Source organism: Budorcas taxicolor, chromosome 8 (genome assembly GCF_023091745.1).
Source record: "Budorcas taxicolor isolate Tak-1 chromosome 8, Takin1.1, whole genome shotgun sequence".
Taxonomy (NCBI): domain Eukaryota; kingdom Metazoa; phylum Chordata; class Mammalia; order Artiodactyla; family Bovidae; genus Budorcas; species Budorcas taxicolor.
Window position 1 is genome coordinate 114,850,869 of NC_068917.1, and position 25,827 is coordinate 114,876,695.

Genomic DNA, 25,827 nt, shown 5'->3' on the forward strand with positions numbered 1-25,827 from the left:
GGATTTATTTATTCTATAGCTGAGCATCTACCTTTGACCCTTTCTCCAATGTCACCGCCCCCCCTTGACTCCCTGCCTCTGGCTACGGCCAATCTGTCCTCTGTGTCTGTGAGCTTGCTTTTTTGTTTGTTCTATGCCACACAATTAGGATCATGTGATGTTTGTCTTTCTGCCTTCTTTCATTTAGCATATTGCCCTCAAAGTCCACAGTTTTGCCACAAATGGCAAGATTTCACTTTTTACGGCCAAATCCGTTGTTTATATACCCCATATCTTCTTTATCCATTTATCAGCTGGTGACACTCAGGCTGCTTCCGTATCTTGGTGTTACCATCGTAAACACTGCTGCAGTGAAGTGAGCATGCGCTTGTCTTTTTGAAATGTCGTCTTCATTTTCTTCAGTTAAATACTCATAAGTGGAACTGCTGGATCATATGACAGTTGTGTTTTTAATGTTTTGAGGAGCCGCCTTATGGGTTTATCAGATAGATGATTTCCCAATATTTCCTCCCTTTCTGTAGGCTGCCTTTTCATTTTGTTGTGATTTGCTTTGCTGTGCAGAAGCTTTTTAGCCTGAAGAACAACTGATGTAAAGGACCTTGCCACCCCTGTTTTCTTCTTGGAGTTCTGTGGTTTCAGGTCTTCACATTTGGGGTTAATTTTTGTGTATTTAGTGTAAGAAGGTACTCTAGTTTCAGTTTTTTGTATGTAACTGTCAAATTTCCCCAAAACCACTCGTTGAAGACTGTCCTTCCCCTTCATACATTCTCGGCTCCTTTGTTGTAAAGTCATTAGCCGCATGCTCATGGGTTCATTCTCTAATCTGCCCCACTGATCTGTGCGTCTATTTTTTATGTCAGTGCCACACTGGTTTGATTACCATAGCTCTGTAATATTTTTGAAATCAAGAAGCATGATACTGCCAGCCTTGCTCTTCTCCAAGATGGCTTGGGTTATTCAATGTCCCTTGTGTTTTCATACAAATTTTAGGATTTTTAATCCATTTCTGTGAAAACTGCTGCTGGAATTTTGATACAGATTGCATTGAATCTGTAGAATTGCTTTGGGTAGTATGAACATGTTAACAATAATAATACTTCCAATTCATGAGTGTGAAATATTTTTCTATTTACTTGTATCTTCAATTTTTTTCATCAGTGACTTAGAGGCCGTCTTTATGTAAATTAAGTATTTTGTGTTTATTGTGGTTATGTCTCCATAACATACTCAAAAGTTCCAAATGTGTTATATTCAATCATTTTCTGAGAAAAATGCATTAATATTTTCTTTAATTTTAAATACAGTATTATTCTCATGTATTTTTCTTCATATTGCTTTAACATGGAAAAGACCAATAAGACATTTTAGATATTGATAACAATAAAAAGAATGGCTACAAGTTGTTAGCTTCTTTGTTCACTTATGAGAAATGGAATATTTTTCCCATGCAGATAAATCCCTTAAATAATCATTTTTATGGCTATCAAAAGTAATTTACAAATGCACAAATTGTTAACAAGCAGTTCTCAGTCACACCACATGCCATTTATTTCACCTATAAAACTTTACTGCTTTTCTAATTAAACACCCTCATGAATGTTATCAATAGAAGAGCCAGTGCCTCATTCGCACATAGTAAATACTCACCTTCTTGGCTACTTCCTGCTGTTCCTGTCGGCTCTGTGTACACATATGGCTTTGATGATCTTTCTGTGTATCAATGTGTTCTCTGGATTTTCAGAAAGGAGAAGAGAGTCTGAAAGGTAATTTAGACAGGAGAAAAAGAGTGAACTCTGCATTTTATGTTTGAACAGTCTTCTCTGAGAATCAGGCTGATACATAGTGTGCTAGAAATGCGCTACGTTGCAGATTCCTCAATTACCTATTTAGAAATCCCAAATATTTATGCAGACACACTAATAGAATTTAAAAATCTAGTTAGAAAGTTAACTAGTTTTGTTACCAGTCACAAAATCGTATATGCACAAATTAATTAGATTCCTATTAGCAACAATAAACAGTAGAAAATAAGATTGATAATAGCATCAAACATATAAAAATAAGCAAAATCTCTACACTGGAAAGTATGCAATACAACTGAGAGAAATTAAAACAATAAGTATATGGAGAAATATACCACACTCATGCCTTGGAAACAAATCAGTATTAATTTCAATTTTCTCACACTGATTTGTAGATAGAATAAAATTACAATTAAAGTTATAGCAGATTTTTTTAGAATACTAAAAAATTGTTTCTAAAACTCATTTGGAGGGAAATTCCCTGGTGGTCCATTGCTTAGGATCTTGTGTTTCCACTGCCGAGGGCCCAGGTTCGATCTCTGGTCATGGAACTAAGACCCTACAAGACACGTGGTCAAATGAATAAATGAATTGGAAAAAAAACAAAAAAACAAAAAAACTCATGCAGAAATACAAACGGCTAAGGTAACAATGAAAGTAAATGAATATAACCGACATTCTTCAGCCATCAGAAATCAGGTTGTATCATGAAGCTTGGAAATTAGGACAGAATGGGAGAGTAGAAAAAGAAACCAATCGTGTAAAACAGGGCACAGAAACCAGCCCCACACACGGGACTCGCCTGGTTTATGAAGACTGTGATCCTGCAGTATACACACACACACACACACACACACACACACACACCACACATGCACACGCACACTATATATATATACATACACACATGCACAGTATATACACACACACACACTATATACGCACACACATACACCACATGCACACTACATATACATATATACACACACACTATACACACACACACACACACCACACACTCAAACTACATATATATACACACACATTATATATATACACACACACACATGTGCACACTATATATATATACACACACGCACACTATATACATACACACACACGCACACTATATATATATACACACATGCACGCGCACTATATATATATACACACACACACACCACACATGCACACTACATATACATATATACACACACACTATATATATATACATACACACATGCACACTATATACACACACACTATATACACACACACACACCACACACGCACACTACATATACATATACACACACACTATACACACACACACACACACGTGCACACTATATATATATACACACACACGTGCACACTATATATATATATACACACACACGCACACTATATACATACACACACGCACACTATATATATATACACACACTATATATATACACACACATCCCACACATGCACACTACATATACATATATACACACACACACTATACACACACACGTGCGCACACTATATATATATATACACACACACACACACTATATACATACACACACGCACACTATATATATATATACACACACTATATATATACACACACATCCCACACATGCACACTACATATACATATATACACACACACACTATACACACACACGTGCGCACACTATATATATATACACACACACACACACTATATACATACACACACGCACACTATATATATATATACACACACTATATATATACACACACATCCCACACATGCACACTACATATACATATATACACACACACACTATACACACACACGTGCGCACACTATATATATATACACACACACACACTATATATATATACACACACGCACACTCTATATATACACACACACACCACACACACACACTATATATATATACACACACATGCACACACACACCACACATGCACACTACATATATATATACACACACTATACACACACACACTATATATATATACACACAAACGCACACTCTATATATACACACACACACACCACACACACACACTATATATATATATACACACATGCATGCACACTATATATATATATACACACACTATATATACATATATACACACACACTATATATACACACACATACACACACACTACATATATACACACACACACGCACACTATATATATATATATACACACACACCACACACACACTATATATATATATACACACACACTATATATACACACACACACTATATATACACACACACCTGCACACACACATGCACACTATATATATATACACACACAAACACTATACATATACACACACGCACACTATATATATAGACACACACACACACCACACACACACACTATATATATATGCACACACATGCACACTATATACACACATACACGCACACTATACATATATATACACACACACTATATATATATACACACACATGCACACTATATATATAGATACACACACACACTCCACACACACACTATATATATACACACACACACTATATATATACACACGTGCACACTATATATATACACACACACCACACACACACGTACACTATATATATACACACACGCACACTATAGATATATACACACACATGCACACTATACATATATATACACACACACACACACTATATATATACACACACACACGCACACGCACACAGGAAGTTAATGTAATTAATGTTGCCCCCTACTTTACCAGTTCACAAAAAATAAATTTTTATGCACTGCAGATCTAAAAGTGAAATATTTAAAATAAATCTTTTAGAGGAAAATAATAGATTGTCTTTATGACTGGAAGTAGGCAAAGATTTCTTAAACAGAACAAAAGCTTGAAAATGAAATATGGATATACGTAACTGTAATGAAAGTAAGTACTGTTTATCAAAATATATCCCTAAAAGCATGGAAGGTAAACTATGCAGAAAAGGAGAAGCACTTGTGATACATCCATTTAACAAGGGACTCACACCCAGAATACGTAGAGATGGATGGAACAAGTCAGTAAGAAAATGACAAAAGAGCCAGCAAAAAAACGGGCAAGCAACTTAAATAGATACTTTGCAAAAACATATCCAAATAGCCCATGAATATATGCAAGGTGCTCAACTCCATTTATCCTCGCTGCTGCTGCTGCTAAGTCGCTTCAGTCGTGTCCGACTCTGTGCGATCCCATAGACGGCAGCCCACCAGGCTCCCCCATCCCTGGAATTCTCCAGGCAAGAACACTAGAGTGGGTTGCCATTTCCTTCTCCAATGCATGAAAGTAAAAAGTGAAAGGGAAGTCGCTCAGCCATGTCCGACTCTTAGACCCCATGGACTGCAGCCCACCAGGCCCCTCTGTCCATGGGATTTTCCAGGCGAGAGCACTGGAGTGGCGTTTTCCATCAGACAAGGTAAAATGAAGTTATGTCAAAGATGGGAAACGGCCAGAACTCTCGGACTTTTCCGGTGAGAGGATAAATTGGAGCAACTTTGGGAAACAGGTGGGCAGTGGTACGATGTCGTCAGCAGCACCATCCATCACAGCTAAACTCTGGACAATCACCAAGTGCCCAGCATCAGCGCAGTGAACCTATAAGCTGTGAGCACCGCACTCTGGGGCTCTGGCATGACGTGCACAGTCACGCGCAAACTGCAGGCCAGCGGCGTGGGTGACTTATAAACTCAGAGGAGCCAGACGTGGAGGCCGCATGGTGTACAGCTCTCTCCTAAATACCAGCAGTGGCCAGAAGCGACGGTGTGTGGGTCAGCATAGCGGCTACCCTTGAGGCAGTGTGGCAGCCTAGAAGGGACACAGGTGCGACTTCTGGGGTGCTGGTTACTTTGGTTCTTAGTTAAGGTTCTTGTATATACAGGTCTGTGTTCCGCTTGTGAAAATTCATTGCTTCATACACTATATAACTATGATTTTATACTTTCATTAATGAATGTTATCCTTCAATTAAAAAACCTCCCAAATTATGCCTCTTCACATAAAACAATGTAACTTGAGGAAACTGATGATGCTTCAAAACCTTTAATTTCCAAACTGACTTTTGTGGCTGACTGAAGTTCAGAATTCTCAACTTTGCACGGTACACTTGCTCACATTAGCCAGCCCAGCTCAGTGATGTTAATTCAAATTCTTAGAGAGTCTTCAATACAACATTCACAAAACCTAGCTCTTTCTTATACTCTGTTTCCAAGGTTGCAATAAATTTTGGCATGTCTTATGCTATGAAGAGAGGTGTTTTCTTGTGAAATCTCTGATCAAGATAGTCCCCCCGATTGGAATGCATGTCATGGATGATATTTATGTAATCTGGGTTCTACTTGGGTCTTTGAAGACCACCTCGGTGAATATCAATTAAAGACAAAGTTTATCAGTGCCATTTTGGAAAAGCAGAGTTTATGAAACTGTGAGGAAATCTGAATATTTTGTAAATAAGAAGCTATCCCTACTCACTGAGGCAGATTTGGTTTTGAATTCCTGGCAGAACCCCATCCCTGCTGTTTCCCTGTGTTTTGTCTTCCATCCTCACTGGGAGGCGTGTCTGGGCAGCTGCACCCTCCCACACTCCTGGTTATGTCAGGTGTGCCCGGGGCACGGATGATGGCCATGGGGCTGGGGTTCAGCCTGCCTTCTGTGTGCAGAGCCCTGCGTCCTGGCGCGCAGTGGCCTTCACTTTAAGCCGGAGGTGGGGTCTTGTCTTAGTTAAAAGGTATGGTGGGAGCTTGCCAGATCTTCTTTCCTTTGAACCAAATTTCTCTTCCTCAGTCTTTCTGTCCCAGAACTACTCTGCCCGTTTAAACTGCTGACTCCTAGACTCCTGGGAGCACAAAGCTCCCTCTGCCCAAGGTTTTTAAAGGGTCACCCTCTCCTGGCCCAGAATGGCCTTGCTGTCTATGAGCACCGTGCCCTGAGGGTGCCTCACAGGAATGCCGACCATCGGTAGGTGCAGCCTCTTCCACGTTTCACTGCACAGGTTGCCGGCTGACGCAGGAAACAACCCTGCCCTTGTTTCTTCGATTCTGTGGGTCTCTTTGCCTGCTCGGTCAATCCTCCTGCCCTCGACCCATGTACTCAAATGCACACTCACACACGCTCACACACATTCACACCTCACACGTGTACCCCCTCACACACACACATTCACTCATGGTCACACACACACACATTCACACATGCTCACACATGTACACACAGTCACACAGGCACACACACTCTCACACAGGCACACACAAACTCACACAAGCTCACACATGCACACACATGCTCACACACATTCACACCTCACACGTGTACCCCCTCACACACACACTTTCACTCATGGTCACACACTCACACACATTCACGCATGCTCGCACATGTACACACAGTCACACAGGCACACACACTCTCACACAGGCACCCACAAACTCACGCAAGCTGACACATGCATACACATGCTCACACACATTCACACCTCAAATGTGTACCCACACACACGCACATTCACTCATGGTCACACACTCACATGCTCACACATGCACACACAGTCACACACACTTTCACACGGGCACACACAAACTCACATAAGCTCACACATGCACACACATGCTCACACACATTCACACCTCACATGTGCACCCCCCCACACACACATTCGCTCATGGTCACACACTCGCACACATTCCACATGCTCACACATGCACACACAGTCACACAGTCACACACACTCTCACACGGGCGCACACAAACTCATGCAAGCTCACACATGCATACACATGCTCACACACATTCACACCTCACACGTGCACCCCACACACACACACTCACTCATGGTTACACACTCACACATGCTCACACACACATATATGCACACACTCACACATGCAGGTGCATACACACACTTACACAATTCACACCTGCTCACATAGCCCCACACACGCACATGCATGCTCATACACACACGCACACATGCTGGCACGCACTCACACACATGCACATGCTCACACACATGCACACACACAGGCACACACTCACACACATGCACACATACATGCACACATGCGCACAGTCTGAATGATTTTATAAACATTCCTGTCCCTGAGTGTTTTTCCCTGTGCATACGCTTGCATTTCTCACAGGCTGGTTTGCTGCTCTGCCTTCTGGGCATGGCCTGCGGAAGTGTCTGCATCCTCACCTGGGCCAGGCACAGGCCCCCTGGAGCAAGGTGCGCGTTGCAGGCTGAGGACGCCAAGGCGGCTTCACTGATGGCGCCGAGTCCTTGGAACCCTCTTTGTTCTGATGCCCTGAGATCGCACGAAGCCATGCTTGGGTTTAAGAACTGTCCTTGAGTGCTCTGCAACAAATTATTTAAGTGAAATGTGGAGGAATTAATTAGTTAATAACCATAATTAGGATTAAAGAGTAATTCTGATTTTAAAAAGATGCTGAAAAGGATAAAATGCTCTGTTGTCTCATTTGGCCATTAAAAAGAAGTAAGCCTCCTTAAAGGAAGGGAAGGCACAGGTGGATTAAATACCACCCTGTGTTGATGTGACAAGTGGCCCTCAGACCTCGGCGATGGCAGAACTCTGGGAGCTTGTGCACAGAGGACACCGACTCTGATTATTCCCCTGGTATGCACAGCTGTGCAGAACAATGGGCCAAATCATGCTGAACAGAGAACACGATTCCAGCCCCCAGGTGGGGTCTTAAATTTCAGCTGCAGAGTGACATAGCGTGGGACCCGCCAGGAGTGGGTGTGGGGTGTCCCCAGGCGGGGAATTATGGGAGGGGCAGCAGCTCATAAGAAAGAGAAGGAAGGCCAAAGATCTGGTGGGGTCTGGCCGTGCCTGAAAAACCGAGCACGCTTTTCCTTCAAGAGGAGAAAACAAGGCAACGGGGGGAGGGAGAGTCAGAGCCGGAAGAGGGGTGACACTGAGAGTCGGGCGATAGCTGTGCCAAGCCAGGCCCAGTCCCACCCGCCCTTTAGACAGGGGAGCTTGGCCCTTCTTGCAGAGACGGAACCTGTGCCGTTTCTCTGCCGATGATTTATCAGGTCTCACAGCCGTTCAGTTACCACGTGGCTTCACTCTTACCTGGGTCTGTGGGTTCCTGGAATCATAGCGTTGTCCTTGTATATTCTTAGCACAGTTCTATACACACATTGAGTGCTCGGTAAGTATAATACACAAGGATTTTAATTCAGATTGTTGTTCAGCTGCTAAGTTGTGTCCAGCTCTTTGAGACCCCATAGACTGCAGCCTGCCAGGCTCTTCTGCCCATGGGATTCTCCAGGCAAGAGTACTGGAGTGGGTTGCTATTTCCTTCTCCAGGGGATCTTCCCGACCCAGGGATCGAACCCACGTCTCCTGCATTGGCAGCGGATTCTTTACCACTGAGATTCAGGAGGATCCTTCAAGGTCACGCCCACCCATTAAGGACCCGTGGCAAGTCTGAAACCAGAAATTGCACAGCTCACCCCCCTGCTCCCCTGAACGAGAGGCAGGCAGTCTTCACCACCAAATCTCACGCTTGCTTTCTTACTCCTTTTTATTACTGAAGTTTTACTTCCCAACATCCCACTTATTTCTAGAAGTTTCTAATCTGAAGGGAAATCCAGTCTGGCTCAGAGACAGCAGCTTCCTGGGCACAGGGCCCTCTTTTTGAAGCAGTTCTCTGGGTGTATCTGCAGGGGTGGGGAGGTGAGGGTCGAGGGGCTGCACGTGTGTGTGGGAACAACATGGGTCTGTCTGCCCCTCACCCTCTGTCCCAGCCTCTGCCTCTCAGTGTGGCCTCTCTGCTCACAACAGGTGCAAAAGTTGTCCCCTCAAGGCTCCCCTTTACCTGAGGCTTCTGTGAGAAAATCTGAACTCCTCGGCTCTGTTCCCCCACACCACGTATCTTCAGGCCCATAGATCCTGCGAGTTTCTCTCTTCCTTGGGTGTTCAGCACCCCTGCAAACACTCCTTTCCTTCTCAGAAGGCAATTCTTCAGCTTCTTTCTGCAAGTGCTGCCTGAGGTTATGGTTAGAAAATTCTGAGTTTAGAGGAGCGATGCTTAACAAGCTTCATATAAAAAGATTTGAGCTGAAGATTCTTTAAACACTCAGTATTATCTAATTTCATTATGAATGGATTTCCTTAAATTTCTTTTCTTAAGGTATTATTACAACATTAAGCGTTAACGAAGGCTATTGGTAATGGTGTGTCCTGTTATCATCTTAACATAGCTGAGTTTCTTTCTGCTTTTCACGTCAGTACAGCTTTTCATATACGTAGTTTTAATAATGGCACATATACAATCGTATTGAGTTTTATCAACTTGACATTGCGGTATTTATTTCTCCTCCCATCCCTCCCCTCATTAATATAATATTAAAGTTTATATTATCATAGTGCTTCCTTACCAAAGCTTCAGAGTCATTGTTTTACTGCTGGACACACATTTCTAAAGTTTTATGTAAAACTAACAGGATAAAAAAATCTTCACGCTTCATACTATTTTGATTTGTTTTAATTATTTCCTTCAAATAAATGATCAAATAATTAAGTCAAGAAAAATAACACAAATGTCCTAAAATGTTATTAATAAATAGCTACCTTGATATTTAAAAACTTCATTAGGAAATTTCAATAACCGTGGCAGTTGATATGGAAAATGCTTCAAAGTACAAACTCCCTAAGTTTTACCTAGAAATATTTGTACACAGGATGACAGAGACCACTAGGAATGATAATTTAACCATCACCTCAGGTGACTCTGATGCATATATCTAATTACCAAACATAAAGTAAGAAGCAAATAGAAACCAGGGGGTATGGAAGCCTAATGCTTCAACTGTGCACTTAAATACTGTTCTAAATGCGATATTTAGAAACTCCAGTTAACACAACATCAACAAACTCTGTTTTCAGAATTCTTAAGTGTTTCTAGATGTTCTTGTTGAATGCAGTTTCATCTTATTGAATACTTAAAATGTTATTTTGAAAAAAAGCTGAAAACACTTGGAAGAAAATGTGTCAGTCATCCAGTCGTGTCTGACTCTCTGTGACCCCGTGGACTGTAGCCCGCCAGGCTCTGTCCATGGAATTATCCGGGCAAGAATACTGGAGTGCGTTGCGATTTCCTTCTCCAGGGGATCTTCCTCACCTAGGGATCAAACCTGTGTTTCTTGCATCTCCTGCATTAGCAGGCAGATTCTTTAACACTTGAGCCCCCTGGGAAGCCCTGAAAGAAAACAGCATTGCTTAATTATTCATGTATTATTCGACAAAGGATGAGAGCAGTCCCAACCCCGAATGCCAATGCGTGCCTGTGCAGGCACCTTTGTAAAGCTCGCGCCTCATAAGCTTTACTGCTATTTAGAGCTTTTATAAAAGCGTGAGAGGATCACACCGTATTTATATGCTTCTTGTTATGCTTATTCAAAACTTGCAAATCCTGATTGCTGCTGTGGGTTAGAACCACAAAATTGTAACTTTCTTTCCTTAAGGCGTTTTCACCCCCCCTCCGCCCCCAGCTTTTTCAGGAAAAGAAAAGACAGCGTAACCAGCTAGGGGTGGTGTGCTCAGTTTGAGTCGCAGAGGAACTAGGAACTCAAAGGGGAGGTTTTAGAAAGTGGGGGCTGGAGGAGGGCTGAGAATGGAGTTCCCATGTCATTGGCTGCTGGCTACGTGGCGCACGTGTGTGGACGCTCCGGAGCCCCTGGAAAACCCGGGGGGTGGGGGACTGTGGGCTTGTTGACATTGCAGACGCATCCTGAGTCTACACACAGCGTAGGCAGGTAGTGGAAACCTTGTTGGCATGGGACACCCGATCTGGCTGAGGATTAAACAAAACAGGGAGATGCCTAGGTTGGCAAGCTTAAAAAAAAAGCCTTGAGGTTTGGACTTGCTGGGAACGTGTCACCTCTTCCTTCTTTCTTATTTCTCTCTTTTGGGGTGAGACTGTGTGTCCTATGCTTGTCCTGCCACTGTATTTTGGAAACACATAGCTTGTTTGATTTCACAGGCTCGCAGCTGGAGGAGGCATTACCTTAGGACAACTTGAATCTCAACCAGTATTGGGCTCACCTCCCCGCTGCGGGGACTGATACAAGGGCTCGTTTTCAGCAATGGGAGGGGAGTAGACAGAAGCAGTGAATACGGCCCGGAAAGTCTCCTGCGTGCGTTTCGGTTGATTGCATTTTAACGTGCGTTCTACATGCTTCTGCTCTGTTGAATCCAGGTCTCCTGGACTGCAGGTGGATTCTTTACTGGCTGAGCCAGGGATGCCTAAGAACCCTGGAGTGGGTAGCCTATCCCTTCTCCAGGGGATCTTCCTGACCCAGGAATCGAACCAGAGTCTCCCGCATTGCAGGCTGAGCTATCAGGAAGCCCCGCTCTAGACTTTCATAAACCAGGGTTTACACCAGGATACTAAGGGTGCATGTTTTATACATGTGTTAATCGTACGTCCTTAAGTTGCTTTTCATTCACCACTTTCGAACCCTGGGCTCATCATGTGTTCCAGCTGAACGCTTGCAAGTCTTATCACCAGCCCACGAACTGGCCAGAACCTCTAACACATCATGGAATTGTCAGAGGCACACTCAGCTCTTACGAGGACTTCACCATCGACTGGGCAAACGATGATGGCCGTGAGCAGGAGCAAACACGTGGGACATCCATCTGCTTTAAGAATGTGTGAGAGAAGACTCTTCTGCATGTTTGGATGGGGCACAGTTTATACTGGATGGGTGGTTGTGGTCAGTCTGAGAGGGCTCCTTCGAAGGCCTGCTAGTTAACCGCCCTCAGCTTTTATCAGTGCAGTCCCCAGGCTCCTGAGCAAGTCCTCTCATAGGATATATGCCAGCTCCAGAGACCTGGGGGCTTTAAAAATCTACCCTAGAGGATCCTGTCCATTTAGACAAGCACCCAAGTGCCAACACCTGTCCTGTGAGTTTCCCGTCTGGGAAAGCAGCTGATCTAGAATGCTGGGGACGGCAGAAGAGTTCCAGTGTCATGGAAAAGTGGAGGGACATTCTTTAATAGGAGAGAAGTTTCTCTTCAAGAAAATTGGTGGTATTGAGGGAACATCGAAAGCAACAGTGGATGTCAAATCAAAGGGACTTTGGTTCATTCGTGGCTTTCCCTGTTCACTTGGATATCCCCTGGAGAAGGGGATGGCTGTCCACCCCAGTATTCTTGCCCATGTAAGTTCCCATTCTTTCCACCTCATTGCTACTATTTCATCCTTTAAGCACCTTTCACATTCTTGGAATGCAGAGGCTATGAAACCAATAATAATTTTCTGATTTCTGACTATGTGCCAAACACCGTACTAGGCACTGAGAATATAAAATAAATAAATTATAGTCTGCGCTCATAATTTACTAGGGGGAAGGCCGCAGAGGCACTCACCCATTTAGAAAAAATCTAATGAGTATACTAATAGAGATATAATCCATAATGGAGCTAAAACAGAGACACAAATCAATAAATGACTATGAAATGGTAGATGGGGAGGAAAAGCTTCCCATAGGATATGGTATTTGATCTGGGCCTTAAAGGATGAGTGAGAGGGACTTTCCAGGGAGGTGGGTTCACGAAGACAAAGGGCGTGGAAGCAGGAAATCGCATATAATGTTTGCCTTCTTCAATCACGTCAGAAATGTCTATGGCTGGTTCTTGCAGGGGCCGCGTTGTCCTTCAGGATATGGATGTATGTCATGTATGGGGGCCCTGGGCCCATTTTTGAGCCCAGAACAGCGGAAGTGTCATCCAGCTCTTCAACGTGCTGAGGGGATCAATCCAGCCTTTCTAGAGCCATCTGCAGCTTCGCTTGCGTTCAAACCACATCGCTCCTAAAAGCCTCTCCTCTGAAGTTTCCTTTGCATGGAGGAACATAAAGCTGGTTCAGTGGGAAGGTGGTGAAAACCTGGATGCACACACGTCCATTCTCTGGACACTCGAGAACACTTGTTGCTCCCCAAGTGGAGGAATCCGAAAGCCAAGCATCGTGTGAGTCAACTGAGTTGAATGCTGGGAAAGTGTGTTCCCTGTGATCTCTTAATAGCAGAGTATACTTTGAGCCAGCTTTCGTGTCTCTTAATTTCCTGACTCGCCAAAATTTTCCAGCTCATTTTGTGCAAGCAATCGAGGCTATGGAGCCCCAGTCACGGTATTCTTTTCAGCACTGTGATTCTTTGAACAGGAGATCAATCTGTCTTCCTTGACTTCACCACGGTTACCCTTGCACGGAGATGCAGGCAGTTTGGGAGCCGCAGCTGGCAGCCTACTGTCTGAAGCCGTGGCCCCTGTGGCCCCTGCAGCGGTGTTGAGGAGACAGGCTCGTGCTGCAGGGAGCAGCGGCTCCTGCCTTGACATCTGGCTGAGTTCCCGCTCGATTGGAAGCGGCTGCGGTTACTTCCCTGTTGTAACGAGTTTCCTGATTACCCGACAGTCTATCTAAACTCGACTCATTGCCAGTTCTCTCAAAAGTTATGGAAATGGTCTTCAAACCTCAGCTTCAGCACGTCCTCCCCACACGCCGTCTGCATCGACAGATCCCGTCATGGACGGAGAAGGGCGACCACATGGGTGTGCCGAGTGCACACGTGTGTGCCCTGAGGAGCACGCTGCTGGTGGCGCTGCTGGGAAGGCTTCCTGGCTGCAGGACGCTGAGGGCAAGCGCGTTCGTCACTGGCCGGGACAGGGCTCTTCATGCGGGATTGGAAGGTGCACGGATAACTGGCCTTGACAAATTTTATGTGCCATGCAGCGTTCTGTCCTGGAGGAGGAGATGGCCACCCACTCCAGTGTTCTTGTCTGGAGAACTCCATGGACAGAGGAGCCTGGGGGGCTGCAGTCCATGGGGTCATAGGACACAGCTGAGCGACTAACACCTTCGCCTTACATAGAACCACTGAAGTGTACGTGAGGTATTCAGTAAAGGAAGATACAGAAATCCAGTATCATGTTTAGCTTTTTTCTTGAGTCCTGATATCAAATGTTTGTCTTCAGATTGCTACTTAATCCCAGAAAAGGGGAGGTGGTTATAAGGGAGATGGAAGCAGTAACAACCCCACACTGCTGGGATCCGGCTTCTTAAGTCACGTGGGAGGTGTTGTTTCTAGATTTAAATCTGTTCATCAGGAAGCCTTGACTCCTCAGACTGTTGGCTTCATGAAGATGTTACGAGCAGCCCCTGTCCTGGGTCACGAAAGAGCCTCTCACAGAAGCTGTGCGAGGAGCCAGGGCCCGCCGGCCCCAGCTCTGCCTGCTCCGCTGTCAGCTTCTCCCCCGGGGGGCCAGGCGGTTCTCGTGTGTCTTTCTCAATACTCATCGTATTGGATTGTAGTTGTTGAGTTTGTGTGTGCGTTTACAGGGCTACCTCCCCAGCTAAATCCGCATGACCTGGGGTCAAAAATATATATATAATATATATGTATGTTTTCATTCTTGTACACACTTGGCCTAACATGGTGCTTTGCCCAGATGGTATTTAACACACGCTGTGCAAAGAAGGAAGCCAGTAAGAAGAGGAACATAGAAAGCAAAGGGTCCGGCACCAGTAAGAGGGAATTATGGATCAAGGTCGAGAAGTGAATTCAAGGTCAACGATGCTGACGACTAGTAGGGGTATTTATGGAAAGACTGCAGCCAGCTTTAAATTGTCTGTCCAAACCTGAGAAATTAATGTTTAGCTTTTCACTTTGAAGTAATTTCAGACATTAATGTTACAAATTATTACATGCTGAAAATTAGACTTAACCTTTTGATTTTAGAAACGATAAGCTTGAATTTTTCAAAGCGTGAACTCAATTCATTGTACTTTAGTTTGCTTTTATTTCTGAAATTACATACAAAAGTGTGGTTGAATTATATCTTATTTTCCATAATGAGTATTTTTCAATCAAGGCATCAAGACTGTATACAAAATATTTATTTTTGCTAAAAATTGATGTAGAATTTTAGGCTAGTTTTATGATCAGGAAGATAAATGAGTGCGTGGAATGCGAGTTCCTCTAAGATGGTCGTGCCCACTGCGACTCTGCTCTGCGTTAATGGTTATTTTCTTCCTATTGTCAAGGTACAGAGCAGACATCTCCTCTTCTACTCCTCAAACGACGAAGTTAATTTTAATTCACAAGTTTGATGGAAGCCGGGGATTGAATTCTTTCTGAAGGCTTCTGCTTTTTACATATTCCACATATATTTTAACCTCGTGGTTTGCAAAACCAGACATGTCACTCTTTCTTCTTTACTTCTTTCTCCTGTGTTTCCTACAGAAATTCACTCACTCGCTTTTCATTCACTCCACATGCGTTTACGTGCAGGGCAGTCACTGGAACCAGAGCAGTGGTACAGACAGACACACGCCCTGCTCCCACCAAGCTGGCGCTGCAGTGAAGAGACGCAAAATTAAATCTTGGGTTGTCATCTTAATCAGCGATTTAAATTACTTAATTATTTAACTCCCCTCTTGGATATCCTTCCAAGAAGGAATGCAAGGTGCTAGGAGGCTCTCCTGATGGTGATACCCACCTGCCCTACTGGAAACGGGAAAGCTTCTTGGGTTATGTCCGTGTTGAGCTTGAAAGATAACTGAATATTGCTAGAGAGGCAGGGAGGTTGGGGAGGGGCTCCCGGGCAGGAAGCCACTGACTGTGAAGACCCAGGAGCAGGTCACGGCACAGCCACGCGTGACCCCTGTGCCACCGCCGGGCTGTTCCCGAGCCGGGGGCTGCTCCGTGTCCCCACCAGAGACACAGGGGAGCGGCTGCTCCGGGTAATTCCCTGTGCTCAGCATTAGCAGCTTTTCTGATTGTCCGCATCGTAGGCGAATAAGAGTGTCTTGCTGTGGCTTTCATGTGCATTTTGTCCAGTGACCGACGTTGTGAAGCATCTTTGATACACTTAGTTGTGATTTGTATATATTTTAGTGGGTGACGTATCAGTGAGTCTGGCATAGCTGGAAGTGGAAGTCTAGTCATTTCTGGAGCTTCTCATGATGCCATTTCTGCAGCAGCAGCTCACCACGTCCTGCCCATCCCGCCTTCCAAACACCTTTTGTGACTGCTCTGGACTGTCTCGTCCCTGCCTCCTCCTGAAACGGAGAGACGGTCGCGTCCAGTCTGGACAGGTCAGTAACTTCCTGGCTAGCGTCTGCTTCCTCTCTCCTGCTGGTCAGTACATCCTCTAATATGCAACCAGCTCCTGAAGCTACGCACCTGCTCGCACCAGGCCTCCATCTGAGTCACCAAGCGCCTTGGTGCCCCCGGGGTGAAAGCCGGTGGCGTTTGTAAGCCCCGTGTCGCTGTGCAGGGCTGGCAGGCCCGTGCTCCAGCCTGGACGGGTGCCAGGCGACCCGGCCTCTTCGTGCCATGATCACGCTGGCCTGGCCCCTCCTCGGCCCGGCCTCCCCTCAGCCCCTAGTCCCCAGCCTCTTCCCTCCGCCTCACGGTCTCCCATTCCCAGTCCTTCCCGCTGCCCTTTCAGAGCCTCTGCTGCGAATCCGTCCAGGTATTCTCTTCTCCAGAAATTCTTCCCTGAGCTCCCTGGACAAGTCTTATGTTTCCACTGTTCGCTGTACACCCATAGAACGTGTCAAATCAGACTTCCACAACTATTTTGTGATTCTCTGATTCACGGATACGGCATCCACCACCTCATCTTCTATTCTGTCTGTCCCGTGACTGCAGAGGACACCCCTGCCCTGGCTCACCTGTGTATCCACCGAGCCAGGCAGAGTGCCGGACTCGACAGGCACTCGATAAGCACTGGTTTACTGAACCAGTGAACAAATGTGAAGTAAGTGAATATGCCATCAGAGGGGAATCTGGACTTCAGTTCTTGTAAGAGTTAGAGAAATCAGAACTGCTTTCTTCACAAAGTGGGTGTTTGCAGTGGCAAAGAGCACGGCCAGATGGGAGCTGTGAAGAGAAGGTATAAACCTTCAGGGGCTGAGCCTGGTGCTGACTGAAAGGGTTCATGAACTTGTAAAGTCCGAGCCGTCCGTCTGTTTGCATTTTTCACATTGGTCAGTCTCAGGCGATCAGTTGCTCAGTCGTGTCCGACTCTTGAAACCCCAAGGACTGCAGCGCACCAGGCCTCCCTGTCCGTCACCAACTCCCAGAGCTTGCTCAAACTCATGTCCATCGAGCTGGTGATGCCACCCAACAATTTCATCCTCTGTTGTCCCTTACGTCTCCTGCCTTCAATCTTTCCCAGCATCAGGGTCTTTTCAAAGGAGTCAGCTCTTTTCATTAGGTGGCCAAAGTATTGGAGTTTCAGCTTCAGCATCAGTCCTTCAAATGAATATTCAGGACTGATTTCCTTTAGGATGGACTGGTTGGATCTCCTTGCTGTCCAAGGGACTCTCAAAAGTCTTCTTTAACACCACAGTTCAAAAGCATCAATTCTTTGGTGCTCAGATTTCTTTATAGTCCAACTCTCATATCCATACATGACTCCTGGAGAAACCATAGCCTTGACTAGATGGACCTTTGTTGGCAAAGTAATGCCTCTGCTTTTGAATATGCTGTCTAGTTTGGCCATAGCTTTTCTTCCAAGGAGCAAGTGTCTTTTAATTTCATGGCTGCAGTCACCATCTGCAGTGATTTTGGAGCCCCCCAAAATAAAGTCTGACACTGTTTCCACTGTTTCCCCATCTATTTGCCATGAAGTGATGGGACCAGATGCCATGATCTTAGTTTTCTGAATGTTGAGCTTTAAGCCAACTTTTTCACTCTCCACTTTCACTTTCATCAAGAGGCTTTTTAGTTCCTCTTCACTTTCTGCCATCAGGGTGGTGTCATCTGCATATCTGAGGTTATTGATATTTCTCCCGGAAATCTTGATTCCAGCTTGTGCTTCTTCCAGCCCAGCATTTCTCTTGATGTACCCTGCATATACGTTAAATAAGCAGGGTGACAATATACAGCCTTGATGTACTTTTCCTATTTGGAGCCAGTCTGTTGTTCCATGTCCAGTTCTAACTGTTGCTTCCTGACCTGCATACAGGTTTCTCAAGAGGCAGGTCAGGTGGTCTGGTTTTCCCATCTCTTTCAGAATTTTCCACAGTTTGTTGTGGTCCTACAGTCAAAGGCTTTGGCATAGTCAATAATAGATGTTTATCTGGAACTTTCTTGCTTTTTCAATGATCCAGCGGATGTTGGCAATTGGATCTCTGGTTCCTCTGCCTTTTTTAAATCCAGCTTGAACATCTGGAAGTTCACGGTTCACGTATTACTGAAGCCTGGCTTAGAGAATTTTGAGCATTACTTTACTAGCATGTGAGATGAGTACAGTTGTGTGGTAGTTTGAGCCTTCTTTGGCATTGCCTTTCTTTGGGCTTGGAATGAAAACTGACCGTTTCCAGTCCTGTGGCCACTGCTGAGTTTTCCAAATTTGCTGGCATATGGAGTGTAGCACTTTCACAGCATCATCTTTCAGGATTTGAAATAGCTCAAGTGGAATTCCATCACCTCCACTAGCTTTGTTCGTAGTGATGCTTCCTAAGGCCTACTTGATTTTTTACATTATCTCTCTGATCCTTGGTTGGAAGGTGTTGCCGCAGAAGGCGTGTGTGTGAGTTGAGCACATGTGTAGCCAGAGCCGAGAGGGTGTTGTCTTCTACCTGGGGTGCTGACCAGGGAAGCCTGATGTGTCTAATCAAACTGCAATTCTGTCATTTATTTCCTGCTATAGGTTGCATGGGCTTCCCTGCTGGCTCAGAGGGTAAAGTGTCTGCCTGCGATGCGGGAGACCCAGGTTCTATGCCTGGGTCAGGAAGATCCCCTGGAGAAGGAAATGGCAACCCACTCCAGTATTCTTGCCTAGAGAATCCCATGGACTGGGGAGTCTGGTGGGCTACAGTCCATGGGGTTGCAAGTCAGACATGACTGAGTGGCCTCACTTTGCAGATTGCGTCAAGGATTTCCGGTTTGCCTTTTCACAGTGGAAATGCAGGAGTAACAGGTGTTACTTTTTAGTTTCCTGTGGGAAAATGCCAGGGTTTATTTTTAAATTGCCCTGAGGAAACTTTCCAGACGGGAAAGCAGTTTTCCTGCCGAGGAGGAATTACTGCTGACCATGCTTGGCCTGTGGCCGTCAAAGGAGGCTGGGCTCTGGAAATGGAAAGAGTCGTGTCTGTTTCCACCCCACCCTCCTTTCCAGCTGGGTGGCCCCATGACACAGCTGTGGCCAAGAGACCTACCGGGGGCTCTCTGGCAAACTCGTGTGTGTGTGTATCTGTGTGTCTGTGTGAGTGCGTGTCTGTACGTCTATGTTTGTGTATGTGTCTCTGTGTGTGTCTGTCTGTGTACATGTCTGTATGTCTATGTTTGTGTGTGTGCGTCTCTGTGTGTGCATGTCTGTATCTCTGTGTCTGTGTGTGTGCGTGTCTGTGTGTCTCTGTGTGTCTATGTCTGTGTTTGGGTCTGTATGTGTGTGTGTCTGTGCATGTCTGTATGTGTGTCTTGTGTGCGTGTCTGTGTGTCTATGTTTGTGTATGTGCATGTTAGTGTGTCTGTGTCTCTGTGTATGTCTGTGTGTCTATGTCTGTCTGTGTGTGTCTGTGCGTGTCTATATGTGTGTCTTGTGTGTGTCTGTGTGTGTGTGTGCCTGTGTGTGTGTGTCTGGGTTCAGGTCTATGTCTGTGCGTGCGCGTGTCTGTGTGTCTATGTTTGTGTGTGTGCGTGTCTGTGTTTGGGTCTGTGTGTGCGTGTCTGTGTGTCTATGTTTGTGTGTGTGCATGTCTGTGTTTAGGTCTGTGCGTGTGTGTCTGCTGTTTGTGTCTCTGTGTGTGTATGTCTGTGTCTGTATGTGTGTTTTGTGTCTGTGTCTGTGTCTGTGTGTGTGTCTGTGTATCTATGTTTGTGTGTGTGCATGTCTGTGTTTGGGTCTGTGTGTGTGTGTGTCTGTGTGTGTCTGTATGTGTGTCTTTTGTGTGTGTCTGTGTCTGTGTTTGTGTGTGTGCATGTCTGTGTCTGTGTTTGTGTGTGTGCATGTCTGTGTCTGGGTCTGTGTGTGTGCGTGTCTGTGTTTGGGTCTGTGTGTGTATGTCTGTGTCTGTATGTGTGTCTTGTGTGTGTGTGTGTGTCTGTGTGCGTGTCTGTGTGTCTGGGTTTGTGTGTGTGCGTGTCTGTGTTTGGGTCTATGTGTGTGTGTGTCTGCTATGTCTGTGTCTCTGTGTGTGTGTGTGTCTGTATGTGTGTCTTGTGTGTGTGTCTGTGTTTGGGTCTGTGTGTGTGTGTGTCTGTGTGTGTCTGTATGTGTGTCTTGTGTGTGTGTCTGTGTGTCTGTGTCTGTGTGTGTGTGTCTGTGTTTGGGTCTGTGTGCGTGTGTCTGCTATGTCTGTGTGTGTGTGTGTGCGTGTCTGTGTGTGTCTGTATGTGTATCTTGTGTGTGTGTCTGTGTGTCTATGTCTGTTTCTCTGTGTGTGTGTCTATGTTTGTGTGTGCGTGTCTGTGTTTGGGTCTGTGTGCGTGTGTGTCTGCTATGTCTGTGTCTGTGTGTGTGCGTGTCTGTGTATGTCTGTATGTGTGTCTTGTGTGTGTGTCTGTGTGTCTGTGTCGGTGTGTGCGTGTCTGTGTTTGGGTCTGTGTGCGTGTGTGTCTGCTATGTCTGTGTCTGTGTGTGTGCGTGTCTGTGTGTGTCTGTATGTGTGTCTTGTGTGTGTGTCTGTGTGTCTGTGTCGGTGTGTGCGTGTCTGTGTTTGGGTCTGTGTGTGTCTGTGTCTATGTGTCTATGTCTGTGTCTCTGTATGTGTGTGTCTGTGTCTGTGTGTCTATGTCTGTGTGTGTGTGCGTGTCTGTGTGCCTGGGTTTGGGTCTGTGTCTGTGTGTCTTTGGAGGGTTGGATGCTTGCTGTCGTCCCCTGTCACTTCTCTCGGCCTGGACCGTGAAGGTGTACATCTGTGAAGCGGCAGACGTCTTGTGTCTGGGAATGAGAACAGCTCTCTGGGAATGGAGGAGCAGATGCTGACGGAGCCGAGCTGCTTGAAGACCCGGCAGAACCCTCCCGCAGCCTGGAGCCCAGGCCCCTCTCTGTTGGATATACAGCCCTCCTACGTGTGCGTATACGAACAGTAAGGGCCTCACTCAGTTGCGCTCCCGTGGTGAAGTTCTTTTGCTGTGCAGCAGAGAAAACCTGGAAAGGAAAGACTCCTGGATTTTTCCAAGGGCCCTGGCCCTTCCCCGAGGTGCCGGTGCTTTGGGATGCCCCCGCACCGGTGATGCAGCCTTGCTCAGCAGCGCTGGGCTCACCTCAGTCGTCACGGCAGGAGCAGAGTTGCTGTCTACACAGCCCAGCCCATGTGATCCTCGGACACTTGCCTGAAGAGGCTGGGGGAGTGGTTTGCTGTCCCTCCAGCGAGCACAGGTGAGGAGGCATGGAGGGCTGACTGCGGACACGAGCCTGTCCATGTTCCGAGGGTTGCCAACTGCCTTCTGAGGGTCGGGCTCGGGGGCAGACAGAGTGGGGCTTCTGCACTCCTGGTGACTTGATCACATGGACCAAACCACCCCAAATCTCTGTCTTTAGATTTCCAACTCCGTGGGACAATACATCTAGTTAAGGTTGGATTTTGTTACATGAAATCTATATATATGCTGTGGGTGAGGAACGGAGGATGTTGGCTTCAGTGTCCCAACACTAAAGCCTGCTTGCTCACACACCTATTTCAAACATCTAGTAACGCAAACTGTCATGAGCGCACACTGGAGGGGTGGTCGGAAGTCCCTAGACTTGGTTCTGAAACAGATAAAAAGGATAATAAGTGAAAAAGACTTGCTTCTAATGCTTATGAAATTGGTGACATAATCAGTTAATTCAATTCCATACAAAACACAAGAGACCATAAGGTGAGGGGCTTTTATTTTGTTTGAGCTAATGGATTAAATGATATTAATTTTCACACGTTAAAAGGATCATCCTGATCTCAGCATGGGAAACAACTGGAGACAGGAGGGAGGAAGGCCAGGTGCCTGCCACCGTCTGCCGTCCAGGGCGGCGGCCAGGGCTGGGGCTCCGTGAGCAGAGGTGGGGGTGGGGCGTGGGGCACGGAAGGTTCGCGGCGGCTGTCCTGTGAGGGGCGTGGGGACTCGGGGACGTGGGGGCTGCCCTGTGAGGGGACACGGGGTCGTGGGGACTCTCTCGTGAGGGGAGGCGTGTTGTCTGATGGCCCTTCAGCTCCCACGCACAGACAGGGGCCTCTTCTGACACCTCTTCCCCAGGAGGACTTAGGACTCAGGTAAACTGGCTGGCGAGAGGAACTGTACCAATAGGGGAAGGTCAAGATCAGGAGGATGTGGGGAACTCTGGGCTGAACTGGTGTGAGCTGGCTCGCCTCTGGGGCAGGTCTATCTGGGTTTTGGGACTGAAGATGCCAGAGATGGACACGGAGACAGAAGCCCTAGAGCAGGCGTGGAGGGGCGCATACCCAGGCTTGGAGGGGCAGAGACGCAGGGGTGGAGGGGCGCAGACGCAGGCGTGGAGGGGTGCATACCCAGGCGTGGAGGGGCAGACACGCAGGCATGGAGGGGCGCAGACGCAGGCGTGGAGGGGCAGAGATGCAGGCGTGGAGGGGCGCAGACCCAGGCTGGGAGCAAGGGACTGGGGGTCTGCACTGTCCTGCCGGAGGTGAGCCACGCCCAGCTTGTAAAAAATGCTAAGGGCTCTAGTTTTAGGTACTGGTGTGTGGCAAGACAGTAACAATATTAAACTGATAAATGTTAGAACTTGGGATTGGGTGTGGACGAGTTTGACATGCGCTACGATGAGTTGAGGGCTTCCCAGGTGGCGCTGGTGGCATAGAACCCACATGCCAACGCAGGAGACGCGGGAGGCCCAGGTTGGATCCCCGGGTCGGGAAGATCCCCTGGAGGAGGGCGTGGCAGCCCCTCCAGTATTCTTGCCTGGAGGATCCCATGGACACAGGAGCCTGACGGGCTACAGTCAACGGGGTTGCAAAGCATCGGACACGACTATGAAACCACCCCCTGCAAGAGTCATAAACAAACACAAACCTCTCACAAAGAAGGAAGCGTCTACAGAGGCGGCCGCCCTCGTGTCCTTAACCGGCCTTGCAGCTGGAGGCTGCGAGTGTGATGTTTACAGCGTCTCCGGTTTCTCGCTGTTATCCTGCTCTCCGGGGTGGAGGTGGCCCAGACCTCATTCTTGAGCAGTCTCGGTCCTTGGTTCTCTTGCTTTTGTTGAATTGCTGTACTCATCTCTTCGCTTTCACTGGGAGGTGGTTGAGACGCACCGAAGAATTTCTTGCCATCGAGACACGTCCCTCCCCATCCCCATTGTGGAGACAGCTCTATTTTCCCCGATAATTGGGATAACTCCCCCAGACAATGCAACAACTCCTTTCTTTGCCCGACGATTCAGTGCCGCAAGAAGCCCCAGATGACAAAGTGGCCTTGTCAGCTTCCCATTCAATGGGAGCTTTGTTGCTGGCACCAGGAGAAGTATTTTCACTTTGAGTTTAGTTGAGTTTAGTCACTAAGTCATGTCTGACTCTTCTGCGACCCCATGGACTGCAGCCCGCCAGTCTCCTCTGTCCATGGGACTCTCCAGGCAAGAATATTGGAGTGGGTTGCCATTCCCTTCTCCAGGGGATCTTCCCACCCAGGGACTGAATTGGAGTCTCCGCATTACAGGCATATTCTCTACCCCGGTGCCCCCTGGGGGATTAGTAACTCTAAACCAGGGAGGCTGAAGGTCCAGAGACACAGGATAAAGGTCTCTAGGGGACTGCTAGCTGTAGTCGTCAGAGGAGTCCCTCCCACTTCTCTTCCTTGATGCTGAGATCTGTTTTCAGCTCTGGTTCCAGACATGCACTCGAGTCTGCAGCAAGCACCCTGATCCCACAGGGAGCCGGTCGGGTGTAACAGTCCTAAGCAGGGCATTTCCTGACTTCCCTAGCGTCTCCCGCATGACGGAGTGTGTGGTGCGGGCGTCCGGGCCGGGGCCCACTGCCCGCCTACCGTGCAGACATCATCGCTTCCTCCATGGGAACCCTCCCCACTCAGAAATATGCCGCCTGAGGGGCTCAGCTTTGTCCTCTTCTGTCCAGACTGGGGGCTCAGCAGCCACCGTGCTGTGGGGTGAGTCAAGTTTGCCAAAAGATACGCTTAAGTCTTAACTCCTGGCGCCCATGCAGGTAACGGTTTTGGAAGGAAGGCCTTTGAAGATGTGATGGTCCCTCCCCCGGTGACCGGGTCCTTCTGAGAGGATGGGGGTCTGAGCACTGAGGCCTTGCCAAGAGGGAGGGATGCCACGCGACGATGGAGGCAGGGATGGCCGTGAGGCAGCCAGAGACAGCAGAACCAAGACTGCCAGTGCCACCCTCAGCCAGAGGGGCCACGGCTGGACCCCCGTCCGGGGGGGCCTGGTCCTTGAGCCCACGCTCCCAGCCTCCAGGCCGAGAGAATGAACCCGCTGTCTGCAGCCCCTGCCCGCTCTGCGGCCCTTTGGCAGCCCTGGGAATCCCACAGAGGCCTCGTCAGCCCTGGGGTGAAGAGTCGGCCTCGTGGAGCCCGCGCGCGGCCTCACGCCTGCCGCTGCGGTCACTGCGACTCGCCGACGGCACGGGGGCGGGGCCTCGGGGAGAAGTGAGGTGGGCTCCGGGGCGGGCCAGCCCCCCGGAGGGGGAGACCCCTCTGCAGTGACACCGTCACCATCACCAAGGCGTGTCCACGGGGAGGTGGACATCCACACAGCAAAAAGTGGGGTGGGCTCCGGGGCGGGCCAGCCCCCCGGAGGGGGAGACCCCTGTGCAGTGACGCTGTCGCCGAGGCGCGTCCACAGGGGCGCGGACATCCACACACGCTCCGTCTGCTCCGATGGGGCCCCTGCACGCTCCCCCACAGTCCTCGTCACCGGTCCGCCAGCCCCGTTTCCCCTGGCTGCCGATTAACCCCCACCTGTGAATCCGTGTCGGTCCACGCTTCGGCCGCGGCTCCCCTCCTGGCGACTCTGACAGGCGCT